At 41.7% G+C, this 14,194-nt stretch overlaps 1 protein-coding gene across 2 annotated transcripts in view; it reads right to left on the bottom strand.

Annotated features, from left to right (window-relative positions):
• The window catches only part of ches1 (checkpoint suppressor 1), a 132,047-nt gene extending 118,097 nt beyond the window's left edge, over nucleotides 1-13,950 (bottom strand). The window contains exon 1 of one of the 2 annotated variants that reach the window (XM_041804457.1): nucleotides 13,621-13,950. The gene's annotated coding sequence lies outside the window, so the exon portion shown is untranslated. Of the gene's footprint in view, nucleotides 1-13,268; nucleotides 13,300-13,620 lie in introns of those variants that run through there. The other variant, XM_041804458.1, reaches the window with a different exon arrangement.
• Nucleotides 13,951-14,194: the final 244 nt, after the last annotated feature.

The following is a 14,194-nucleotide window of genomic DNA, read 5'->3' as shown; positions in this document are numbered from 1 at the left end:
GTATTTTGCTACTTTTGCTTAGTTTTGTACCTCCTAAATAGGCTAGAGTGCTTGACTTGACTTAGTTGTGACATAACTGCAGTGACACTTCTGTAAAAGTCAATAGTACAAGTTAAAAGTCGAAGTATGGATGCTGCTGTCTCACAAGCTCGATCTGTTATAAATCCTGCTCAATGTTCTTCAGTTGCTGAAATCCTACGCTGCAGCTGTAATAATCTGATTATTTTTCCAAGCATATCATCTTCTGGTCGTTCTTATTCCTTTCTCTAAGTTGATACATCTGGGCTTTATTTTATTACAGCTTGGAGACCTTTCATAAGTGAAGTCAGTCTGACATTTTCCCACACATACAAACACATCTGAAATGTGACTCATGTTTTAAATCAAAAGAAAGCTGGGTTCCTGAAGACTCAATAATTGTATTTTCTACCAAACAGTCGAAATAATAAAGTTCACTTGTTTGGCATTACTCCAAACAATGTTCTGTGTGCTCTGAAACCATCATAAAATCAATAAAAGACATTTTTAAAAATTGAGTTAAAGCGGTGGCCTCTTTTTTTTTTTTACCGTTTTTCTCCGCTTTAGTCGGTGATGTCACATGTGGGCCGCTCGATCTGCTCCGTCTCTGCCGTCTCTTTCCACTGTGTGCAGTGGAACAAAGTGGAGATGGCAGGGAAACTTATCTTTAAAAAGAAACTGCACAGTGTTGTGGAATAATTTGGAAAACTGTCACAGAGAGCGAATCCTATCTCAGGGAATGCCAGTCAAATACACATGCACTCATACGCGCGCAGGGTCTTTGGTGTTTACATCATATGGGAAGGTATTTTTTCCTCTCACTCTGCCAGGGAACAGGCCCACGCATGGACACACAGACGCTGACTAAGGCCCTAAGACTCCTAGGGGGTGGGGGTTAGCGTGTGTACATATGTGTATTATTTTAGTAGTGTACAGCTGTGTTACGCTATCATTTTGATTCATCTGTGGTCTAAACTGCTTGTGCGTCTTTGTCATCGTGTTTATTTCTTCTTGCAGCGGTGTCAAATTGTCCAGTGAAGTGTTAAGCTCTTGTTTGGTGGGAGGAATGTACAGTACATTGTTTGTGGTTCGGTCTTAGCGGGGCTGAGCTAATGCTAATCAGTTTATTAGGAAAATCTGCATATTTAGTGCCAGTCTGAGTATTCGAACCATGTGTCTGTGCTCGGTTTAGAAACTGTTAAGTCACTGTGTTGTGTGATTTCACTGCGGTTTGAGGTTAGAGAGAGAAAAAGTGTTTGTGCGTCTTCGTGTGTGCGTTCAGGTCTGCTCAAACCTTCCAGTTCTCCCATCCGACACTGGCTGATGTTCAGAACTTCAACCGCAAACGCAACAGGCGGCCTATTCAACTCAAGACACAAATAGAGCGCTCTTCTCCTCAAACAGCACGGCGAGCTAAAAACAGATATTTCTGTCTGGAGCTGAAGAACCACCGAATCACTTCTCTCCTTTTCTCCGTGACGCGGCGTTTTCTCCTTTGGTTAAAATAAGAACTGGCACGTACAGTATCTGTGGAGACGACCCGGCGTAATCTCTTCTCTCCTTTCATTCACTGCCCGCCTGCGATAGTTTGGCGAGTCTCAGGATGAGAATCAACAAAGGTCAGACAGTCGCAGATGGAGGGCAACAAGGCGATAGAGTTGCTGATTGTGAGACACGGGGCTATTTATTTCAAACAGAAGACACTCTCCTGGGATTCCTACAGGCTACAGATGCCCTGATTGATCAGCAAATGATTATTACAGGATGATTTTTATTCTAAGTAAGAGATCTTTTGATAGGAATTAATGCTTCTGGTCACTAACTAAAACTGATCTTCTGTGGGTAAGACTCTAGACTGGAAGCTTTTTGTTAAAGGATTCCATGATAGATAGTATATCAGGATTCATTTAAGGTCCAGTCAGTAAATGACAAGGAAAGTGGCCTCATATTGTTCAGAGGTAACTTAAAGAAATGGGAATTTGGGTTTTGGCAAGAAACTTAAATAGGGTTCAGTCAAGAACACTCTTGCCATACATTTACAGGGTCTCTGCAGGTTTCAACAAGTCAAATTTAAGACTTTTTAAGACTTTTTAAGACCATAATAAATACAATTTAAGACCCATTTCACATCCATACTGGCAAAAAAGTAAAAAAAGACATGAAGGGAAATCGGAGGCCCAGAATTACTTACAAAGTATATGTAGGGCCCTATGAAATCTCCTTCATTTTTTGCCAAATTCCATTTTTTCCGTTTTAATTTTTTTTTGGAATTCCGTTTTTTAACCTTTCCACTAATTTTACCAGGAAAAAAAGAGTATCTCCTTTATGTATGTATAAGAAGGTCACATTAAAGTTAAATAGTTAAAAGTAAACCTGTTACCTAAACTTTTCTTTACTCTCTCAATAAGTAACAGTGCATGCGGTCAGATGCTAATTTTGTTTTACTCCTGACTGTAACTGTTCTCTCTTCATCTCTCTCTATCCTCGCTGCCTCATATCAGACCGCTACGTTAATCCAGACACGTGTTGGCTCGCTGAGCAACCAAAGGGAACTACAGTATCTACAGGATGAATTATTAAGCTGTTACTCGAATTTTACATCATTTAGACTGCGGGACTTCATAAAATCTCGGGTCCGTCTGGCCTGATTTTGAGCCTCCGAAGGGTGAGCGGTCTGCCTCGTGTGAGGTGAGGCACACCACTCAGGTGGTGAGGTGAGGTAAAATAACTCGAAGCACGGATGAGTTTTTTTGAAGATGCAACATTATGTCCCATGGTACTGCTCCATATGGGGCTATGTGATGTTTGCCGGTGTTTCGTGCAGCCGCTTTGACACGCTGTTATTTGTTTAAGAGGGGGCGGGGTGAGTGAGGGACAAGTTGTGCCCCCCGTGTTCCTCTTTCTAAAAAAAACACAGCATTTCAGTCAAATTCATTCCATTTCCGTGTTAAATTGTAAATTCTGTTTTTACAGGCCAATTCTGTTATAATAATACATTAATAATACATTTTTAAGACCTTTAAAAATAATATTTAAGACCTTTTATGAGATTTTAAGAGAATTTTAGACACTTTAAGGCCTTAAATTCAAATTATTGGATTTTAGACTTTTTAAGACCCTGTGGATACCCTGATTTAACCATTTTGTTGCAAAATGGATCCAGTTTTACTTGGCGGAGAAGGATCAGCTCAAAGATGCTCCCCAGGTTAGCCAAGTGGCATGCTTTAACTTTAAGGGAGCTAGAAACTCCCATACATGTATGACAATGCTTATTGAATAAAATAAAATTAGTTCAAAAGCAATTAATACATTGTAGCATGAATCTGAATAAGAGGGTACAACAAGCTTTATGCTATAAAGGAAGAGGCTGGGGTGGAGGAGGTGAAGCTTTGCCGCCAGCAGCAGCGTTGTACATCAGCATTAATGCAAGCTAGGATTAGTGAGAAGTATGTCATATCTAAATACACCGCTGGGTTGACAGAAAGAAGTCTGATTGGCTGAGGGAGCTGGGAGGCGATTATTGGGATGGCTACCATGTCCTGCATGAACTAACGCTGAGCTTCATTCAGAGCATCATAGACAGGGCTGAGTGGGAGTGGGAATACAACATGCACACATCAGAACAAACACACATATTACAGTCTATGTATTGCCTATAGTAAGGAAAAACAGAGCATGTGTCTTGTCTCATCCCAGATTTAGCATACCTGACAACAAAATTGAGGCTAGTGAAAATGCTGAGCTGCTAGCAACTTTGCAAAACCACTAGCCACAGTGGCACGTGAGCAAAAAAGTTTATGTCAAACCCTTGGTATCAGTATCAGTAGCTTAAAAACTGTGATTGTGGCGTCTCTACAACAGGCGTACTCAGTGCACATGTTTGACGAACCTCCTCAAATGCCTCACACTGCTAAAAACACAGAACAATAAAGTATCTATTAGCTGTGAAGTCTTTTTACTTTAAGGGAGAGGAAAAAAGGGGGAAAAAGAGGGGGAGGAGTAATCACATTATATAAATCAGATGGTTCCTGAGGTCATTTTTGTCTCCACACATGATTATGCATGCCAACAAACACACACACACACTCACATAAACTGTGTATGGCTGCATCCACTTATGACATCACTGTAGCTAGCCAGAAAGACAGGAGAGTCAGAGCGAGCCAAGCTGACGTCATCCCATTCACTCAATGTCAATTACGTAATCACGGGGTCCAACGCCTGCAGGACAGACATGCTGTGAGTGGGTTTTTTTGGTGTGCGATTGCATGCCGGGCTAGAACACATAATTGCAATCTCATGTGTGAGGGGAGACATAAAATGAGGCATGCTGATGACATCATTAGCGGGGAGGCGGCCTGGCGAGAGCGTGGCGGCTGTGACATGAGGGAGAGTGTTTGGGGAGAAGAGGAGGAGACGGAGCGCGGAGAACAGACCTGGCTAGAGGAGTTATGCAACAGAAATCCAACTCAACAGACTAGAAAGAGCCTGTTTTTGCCTTTTCTAAGTGACTTTTCCATAGCACTTTAACTCCAGGCAAAGAGTGCATTAAAAACACGTGAGCACTCGAGCATACTGCTGAAACGTACACTAAAATCTACACACGTGCATATACATACACGCTCTCTCTCATCTCCACTTATAAACAAAGCTTCCTAGGGACAGGAAATCCTTCCACCCACGTTCCTATGTTGCTTAGCAACCACAGCAGCGTCACCGTGTGCATGCCTCCAACGTTGACAACACACACAAGCACAAACACGTAGACGAAGACAAACACAAACTCCTTGAACTCTGCCCGTTTTAAAAAAGCAGCAAAAGAAAGAGCAGCAAGTGGAGCCGGAGCAGGCTGATACTCACCACAGCTGCCCTCTGATTCCTTCTGCTATGGATCTAAACCAAACATGACATCAGTGCTTGTAAACACAAAACACTTTTTCCCCCATTTATTAGCTCTATTTTTACACCCACTGACGTCTTTCTGAAGCGGCGTTCATTCAATCCGTTCTGTATGTGCCACCATGTGAGGATGAGACCAGCAAATAGCTCAGCAGGACTAAGTGGAGAGAGGCTAATTGAGCAGAGGTGCCCAGCACTGTGGACAATGAGTCCATTTCTAATCAACAGGGGGCCTATTGAAGACAATTAAAACCTGGGGGATACACAGGAGCATTATTCTTTGCAGCCATCTCAGCCACTTAGGCTGCCTGGGTTTCTACTATACTATCAAACTTCATACTCCAAACACCATCAGTGTAAAAGCCACCTACCAACAACTGCTACTTCATCAGTAACTAATCCTATATTATATCAGAATGATCTGTAAAGCCTGACAAGAAGAGGTGTAAGTGAACCAAATATCATGATTTTTATCCTGCAAAGGATGCACTTTATGGCGAAACAAGTGCAGTACCATCTACGCCTTTCTCATTGTGCACATTTCCCTCACTTTATCTGGAGTGACTCCACAGACACTTTCAATCAGAGTTTGTGCAACTAACAGCAACGGCTTTAAAATTACACCCTGTTCCTGTCAAAGCGCCTTATCCTGGAACATCCTCCAAGCTCAATGCCAACATTTCATTTGCAGAGCCCCTTTCACACAGGCACTGCACTCCGGAAATTTCCCCCAAATTTTCTCAGCCCAGCTTTATTCCAACTTTTTCCCGGCCAGTCCCTGAGGAAGTTGGGTCTCTCAGGTTGCAAGTGGATACTGCAGGAAAATTCAAGAACTGAAACGAACTATCATCACTGCATCAGCAGCACTAGACTTTGCTTTGTAAACATCACACTCGAACTTCTGCAGCATCAGTTACACACTCCTGCCTTGAAAGCAAGCTTACAAACAAGAATCTATCCACCCCACATAGAGAGAAACTGCAGAAAAAGTAAGGCTGAGAGAACATTTTCAAGAAATGATCAGGGGTACATATGTGAAAGGGGCTAAGAGTGCAACGTTGACTCTTACTCATGAAGTGGCAATGCAATGCTGTATTGCAATGGGTCAATGCCGATACAAATGTAATTTTATGGCTTCTTTTGGTGTAACATTCCCACAATGCCACAAATTTCCCTCTTATTTGAGCCTGAAAATAGATCAGAATTTGTCCGACAGGTCTTCTGCCCAACAATAAATCTCTTCTCGGAAGCAGATATTAGGTGTGCTAAATACCAGCATTAAATTGATATGACATAACAGATAAAACACCTGTTACTGACATCTGTTCATGCCCACGTCAAGTGCAGATGGCTGATGTTTGTCAAAAGGGCCAGTTTAGGCTGATAATGTTATTTAAGATAAGTGACTGCATAAATATTAGACAGAAGAACTTTCTCCCACTTGACCAGAGTCTCCCATGTGCCTTTATGTTGAGATTTAACCTGACCTTTCTTTAACATTGGCTTTCTCTTTGTCACTCTCACATGAAGCTCTGACTTGTAAACAACATTCGATGTATGCAGAGTCTCTCCCATCTCACCTGCTGAAGATTGTAACTCCTTCAGAGTAGTCACAGGTGTCTTTTCATAGATGGCCTGTCACTAGTCTCCTTCCTGCCCTGTCACTCAGTCTGTGAAGACAGCCTGATCTAAACAGGTTTACACTTGCGACATATTCCTTCCATTTCCTGATGATGGATTTAACTGAAGTCTGGGGGATGTTTAGTGCCTTGGAAATGTTTTTGCATTCATCCGCTGACTTATACTTTCCAATAACATTTTCTCTGAGTTTCTTGGCATGTTCTTTTGTCTTCATGGTGTAATGGTAGCCAGGAATACTGATCAACCAGTGACTGGACCTTCCAGACACAGGTGTCTTTATACTACAATCACTTGAGACACATTCATTGCACTCAGGTGATCCCCATTTCCCTAACTGTGATACTACTACTAAGGAGGTCAGTCACAAGTTTTCTAAGCGAGGCTGAGACTCTGACATACTTTTCCTTTACTGATATCTAGCACTGCTGGAAAAAAATGGTAGCAGTTGTGCAGGCTGCCACCCACAACAGGGTAATCTTTCTACCAGTAAATGTCTTTACTGTTGTAAGAGCACTAACAAGATTAGATACCACTATGACAGCTTTTCTACCAACTGGAAATGAAGTAAACTGCTGATAGGCCATTTAATTTACTGAGTAACACTCATTCAATCTGATTATAAGGCAAGACCATTGACTGCTGTCTTTAGGCTATTTTTAAGTGGATTTGATGCTTTGCTTACTGAGTTCAGTATGCACTGCTTACTGAAAATGTCATTATCAATACTATTAGTGGTACGTTTCTAGCCTGAGGTGGTGCCTGATGGGCACACAAAGAGAGATGACAAATTTAGTTAGGTCTCTGTTTATTCATCTTTAAATTGTTCCATTGCGGTTTCATTTTTTACATTATTTTGCTGCTGTCAAAAAGATTTCTCTGATGTAGTAAGAAGAAAAAAGGCAGAAGTGAAAATGCAAGTATGAGTCCTCAGTCTTTGCATTTAAATACAGTTAAGAGTTGAATTGTCAGTATGAATAAAACTAGACTTTTGAAATGCATGTCAACCATCTTAATCTGACAGAAACCACACAAAGCTGATTACTCAAAATCAGACCTAGAAAATGTAGCTTGAGACTGATACACTCTTGCATGTATAAACCTAAATCAGACCCAAACAGGACCAGGCATTCTGCGAATGCTACATAGTTTCTGTGCCTGTTTTTTTTTTTTTTTTTTTTGCCTGAAAGTCATACAGCATAAATACACAGCATAAGAGAAGATGCACTGATTTCTTCCTTTGGTTATCACCATGTGCTAGAGGGATTACCTGCACTGTATTTGGACCAAAAGTCCAGCAGAGAGTTTGTACTAAATTTGCTAAGCTGGAAAGTTTTCCAATGTTTTCACTGTTCAACGTACAACTGGTTTGCTAACTTGTTAGCATGATCCTCAAGTAGATATGAGAAACTAGCTGAAAGTAGGGCTGGGCGATTATGGCAAAAATCAAAATCACAATTACTTGAACTTTTTACCTCGATTATGATCAATGAATGATTATTCCATCCCCCACCTCCAACTCTGTTCTGTAAATATTCTTATAATTCTAGAAAAAAACAACTGAAAGGAACAGGCACAGAATAACAATTTCTGGTTATTCATTGATACATTTGAAATCAAAACACACTTCAGCTGAAATGAAAATGTTTTTCATAAAAAGTCACATTTTTCCAAGAAAAGAGGAAAAAATTGAAATAACTGACACTGCAGGTTTACGTTGGTTAGAGGCTCTAAATGTCGGTTTCGATTATTTTTCGATTAATTGCCCAGCTCTAGCTGAAAGTGGACCATATCACCACTTATTTAAGCAAAAGTGAACATACATTATATAGACAAAAGTATTCAGCTACCTGACAATTACATCAGGGACTGTAATGACATGCAACTATAAACTATAAACATGCAACTATAAAAGCCTTTACTTTTCTTGGAAGGCTTTCCATAAGACTTAGGAGTGTTTCTGTGGGAATTTGTGTCCACTCATTCTGTAGTGCATTTATGACATCAGGCACTGATGTTTGACAACAAGGCCTGGCTCACAATCTCTGCTCCAGTTCATCCTAAAGGTGTTCAAATGTGGTTGAGGTCAGGGCTCTGTGCAGGCTGGTCAAGTTCTTCTACACCAAACTCATCAATCATGCCTTTATAGTTCTTGCTTTGTGCACTGGGGCATAGTCAAGTTGGAATAAAAAATGGCTTTCCACAAACTGTTGCCACAAAGTTGGAAGTGTAGCATTGTCCAAAATGTCTTGGTATGCTGAAGCATTAAGGAGATAAGGGGTCCAGCCCAAAACCTGAAAACAGGCCTGCACCATTATCTCTTCCACCAAACTTCACAGTTAACACAGTGCAGTCAGGCAGGTAACGTTCTCTTGGCAACCATCAAACACAGACTGAAAGCCAAACAGACTAGCGTAATTCATCACTCCATGTCCACTGCACCACAGTCCAGTGTCGGGGAACTTTACACCACTCCACCTGATGCTTGGCATTGGACTTGGTGATGTGAGGCTTCCATACAACTGCTCGGCCATGGAAACCCATTCAGCTATGGATTCAACAGAGCATTGGCGACTTTTAGGCAATACGCACATCAGCAGTTGTTGATCCCACTCTGATTTACGCTGTCTTCTGCTTCCTGACTGTTGCTCCTAAATGCTTTCACTGTCTAATAATATCACTGAGATATTATTGAGTATCATTGACTGAGAATATCCCGCAGGGATGAAATTTCACAGTCTTACTGCAAAGCTGGCTTCAATCACAGTACCACACTTGAAGTCCCTGAGATCTTCAGAATGACCCATTTTGCATCACAAATGTTTGCAAATAGAGACTGCATGGCTAGGTGCTTGATTTTATACACGTGTGGTAACGTGTCTGATTGAAACACATAAATGCAATAATTAACAAGTTTGGCTGAGTACTTTTGTCCATATCATGTTCTTTAATCAATTAATCAATTCTCCCTCTGTGATTGTATACTAGGACGAGGACAGCAGTCCAATTAATGGCTTAATGCTTGACTACACTGTGCTGTAAATGTACTGACTGTACATTTTGTTCAACCTTTAGTCATGTATCAATGACACTGAAATGAAGGGTTGAAGATTGGAGCTGCTTTCCTGTAAGATTTTTCTTCCTTTGAAAGGGGGGTTGTGGGCTGAGGGAGGTGCTTTTAATTAGTTTAACTATATTTAGTCTGCTTCAATCCAGTGGGAATCAAACTGGTTATGGCAGGACCATGATGCACTGTGCTGTGATGGAAGTTGAACACATCACTCATTGAACATTATAACAAAGATTCACCATAAACTGTGACAAGATGCGATGCCAATGCCATTCCCTTGATGCCTTTTTCATCAGGGTAATCATTTTAAGTCCAAAAAACAAGGAAGTCTTTCACGGATAAGTTTCACCTTTCAGAACTAAATGTACCCTGCAGTGCACTCTTTTTCTCTGACTGTGCATTTTAGACACTCTGCCATATGGCTGACGGGCCTCAGCTGACCAGAGCACAGCGGTGGGTCACAGTCTCGCTCCAGGCTCAGCTAATACAATCAGAAATATTAAAACAACCATTTTTCAGTATTTACGCTGAATAAATCATGCGCTGGCATCTAAGAAAGCTGTCTGATGCTTTTATTCATAAACACAGACTATTGAACTCATTCATGCATGAATTATAGATCCATTATGGACTGTTTCAGTCGCTTTCAGGGAATCCGACTAACAACAGTTGTAGTGAGAGCAGAGCACCAACCCACTGAGCCATCCATACCAATTATCTGCGTCTAGGGTGGAGTCTGGATTCAATATTCAATTTACACAATCTCACATCAGTGAAAAAGTGTCAAAAGAGCCGTAACGGATGAAAACAGAGTGGGCTTTTCTTCTTCGGTGAGAGTCTCAACTGTCTCCAAAGTGAAAAAGAAGCGGGCTAACTGAACGAGGCTCCACAGGGGTGTCCATTGAGAGACAGCGAGAGGTGGAGGGGCGAGAACTCCATTGAGCGCAGCCATGGGGGGTCAATATGTGAATGAACGTTTGCCATGGAGGTGAATTATGAATGAGCGCTCCCGGTGAGAGCATGTCAGCCCGCGTCTCCTTCGCTCCATCTCCTCCTACTTCTCTCCCTGTCCTAAAATCTCCGTCGTCCTCTCCTTCCTCTCTGTCTCAGTCATCTCCCGCCACCGGATTAATCTCCTCATCTGCCTCTTTCTCCGTCATCTGATCGCTTTTTTCCTCCCTCCCTGACCCTCCTCCACCTCCTGACTCCCAACCAGAGGAGGAAGAGGAGGAGGTAGACACATACGCCGTCTGTCTGAAGAGATGACAGAACACTCTTACATATTTACACAGCCTCACAACACAGTGGCAAAGGATAACACAGAAGCAAACATTCCTGCACGTGCAAAGGCAGACGCATGCATTAAGTGAAAACGCTCTCAGGCACTGACACACACACAATCCTCCCAGCTGTTCTGCTGGCCACGGAGCTTGTGTGTGTATTCGTCTGTGTGTAATCCAATGTGCTGCTGCTCAGCCTGTGCCACGCTCTCTCCTCTGTTGCTGTGCGTCTGATCAGATCTGCCTCCCCTCAACCTGTTTGTCGTCTATGGCACGCTCACACGCACAAGGAGCTGCTACTACTAATCAAGCCTCATTCAGTGTCAGAGCCAAGCTTAGGAAAACAGAAAATTCAACCTGTGCTGCGTTTTTGGTCTCCAGGCAAACATTGTGTGCTGCACAAAAACTCCACTTATACACAATCAGTGAAAGAAAGTGGGTAGTAGTGGACTCTGCCTGCTTTGGAGAGGGTGCATACCACATTTTTCCAACTTTGGTGCAAATTAATGACGCCTACCTGAGCAGTTTGTGCACATTTTAGGGCTGCAATGTAAATCATAATGATATCCCTATTGCAACGTAAACTTTTGCAATGCATGTTAGGAAAAAGTCTGAATTTATCACAAAAATTGGATCATTATAATATGCAAACAAGCAATACTTTTTCATCTCTTGCTATTTTCATGCAGTCAGATGAAATTCAGACACCCTAAGAGTAACTGTGACAAATATGATATTATTATCATAATACCAAAAAATACCACTGTGCATCACATTTTCTTCCCATGCAATGCCATCCTCAGATAAATATAGACTTAAAGTTCAGAACAATTGAGCTATGCTGCATGATTCCAATGTTAAACACCTACTTTAAGCCAAAAGAAATGCACTGCAACTACGTGGAATAACTTCCAACATTTTCCCATATATCCATAGAGGAAACACTATCCTTATGTTACTTTAGTCCAACATCTTCAGCTCTATAGCTTCTGCACATAAGGCACAGTGAAGGAAAGGGGGATAAAAATGGACTCTGCCATCCTTGAAGAGGGTGCAACCCCCTTTTTATCGACTTTAGTAGATATTAACAAAGCCTACCTGTGCAGTTTGTGCACACTTGTGTGTGAAAAAATAGATCTGCACTGCAAATCATACTTTTACCATAATCGCTATCAGAACTTTGCAAAAGTCTTTATTTGTGCAAAAATATTAAAATGACATGATGCATGCATGCAATGCTTTTTCAGCTTTTAATGCAGTCAGGTAAACTCAGCAAACTTCAGCGTGAAAGTTGCAATTCCCGTGTAGAAAATGCTTGGTTTAGTTTGGATTCACAAGAAACATGTTGTAATAACACTAAGCTAAAGATGCTATATGTATCAGTAACAGGTCATACTATTATCATGATATCAAAAAATACAGCTGTTCTTCCCATAGAAATGCCATCCTAAAAAATATCATCTTAAAGTCCAGAACAATTAAGTTATGGCTGCATGATTCTAATGTTAAACACCTATTTTAATGCATGAAATCTGTGTGGAATCACTTCAAATATTTTCCCATACATCCACCAAAAAACAGATATTCTTATGTTACTTTTACCCTATGTCTTCAGCACTCGCTCTGCACACAAGATACAGCAAAGGAAAGGGGGTAGAAATGGACTCTGCCATCTTTGGAGAGGGGGCAAACCCAATATTTTCAACTTTGGCTCAAATTAAAGAAGCCTACCTGTGCAGTTTGTGCACATTTGTGTGTATAGGAATTAGTGCTGCACAATACAATATAACTATCATTATGTGAACTTTTGCAAAAGCCTGAATTTGTTGCAAAATGTTAAAAATATATCATGCACTTGCATGCTTTTTCAGCTTTTAATGCAGTCAGGTAAACTCAGCAATCATCAGAGTGATAGAAAATGCTTAATTTATTACAGCTAAAGCTTATACAGATGCTTCATGTATTAATTTATCAGTCATACATCATATCATTATCATAATACTAAAACATTATGCTATGCATCATATTTTCTTCTCATATGATGAAATAAATATAGACTTAAAGTCTAGAATTACTGAGTTATAGCTGCATGATTCCAATATCAAATGCCCGTTTAAGCCTATAAAAAGTCACAGCATCTATGTGGAGTAACTTCCAACATTCTTCTATATTGCAAAGTATATGCCGCTGGAATAAAAGATGTCCTAATGCTACTTTAATCTAATATATTCAGCCCTAGCTTATGCACACACATATTTCTGCACACTTACAGTGAAGGACAGGGGGTAGTAATGGACTCTGCCTTCTTTGGAGAGGGTGCAACCCCCTTTTTATGTACTTTAGCTCAAATTAAATCACCCTACCTGAGAAGTGTGCGTACATTTGAGTTTGTGGGAAAGGGATAGCACTCTTCCCTTTAAAAAAGTATCCACTCCTTTTGATCCCTTCACTCCAGTTTATAGCGGTCAGCTCAGCTCGCTTCCACTCTTTGGCCCCTTTTTAGCTTGTGGAAAAACAAGCCTAAAACTCACACACCAACACACCACTGTATATATAGACTGCACACACATATATGCGCCCTCTCCTCTCTCTCTCACACACACACCTCCACTCTTCCCTTTAAGTGCAGAGCCATGCAGCACATGTCAACACCTCGCGCGCGCACACACACCTCAGGCAGACCTGCGTAGAGCCATGAAAGCCTCGTAAAGTCACCTTAGGATCCTTCTGTTTTCCAGACGAGCCCTTTCTTCACAGTCTTCCTCTCCTCTGTCACTCTTCTCTCCTCCTTTCCTTCCTTCCTTCCTTCCGTGCTGTCCGTCCGTCCTTCCTCTCTCTCTCCTTTCTCTCTCTCCTTCTCTCCCTCTCTTCGTCTCGGTGCTCGGTCAGTTCCCAGCGTTTTTCCCGAGCCCCTCCATATCCGCCCCGCCAGTCGTTTCTACCACCGAGCGCGAGCGTACCGACACACACACTCACTCACACACACATACGAGCCGCTGCGTTCCTATAGTCTCTCTCTCTCTCACTCTCCCTTGGTTTATCCCTCTCCGCTCTCTCCCTCTCTCTCTCCTCTGTCGGAGAAGAGCTCTGTTAGTGTGGGTATGTTTGTGTGCGTTTGTGTATGTGTTTGTGTGCTCTGCCTTGCCCCGCCAGCAGCAGAGGACTTCCCCCGGTGCCTGACCTGGGTCCTAGTGCTAGCTGGGTTCACTGAAAGAATGCCATTGTGTACGGAAGACTGAGCCAAAGATCGTCTATGACTTTGACAAGACGACTCTTTAATGTTTTGGAC

Source organism: Cheilinus undulatus, linkage group 14, assembly GCF_018320785.1.
Source record: "Cheilinus undulatus linkage group 14, ASM1832078v1, whole genome shotgun sequence".
NCBI lineage: Eukaryota > Metazoa > Chordata > Actinopteri > Labriformes > Labridae > Cheilinus > Cheilinus undulatus.
The sequence above is the reverse complement of the archived record's forward strand: the minus strand, read 5'-3'. Positions and strand labels throughout refer to the sequence as shown.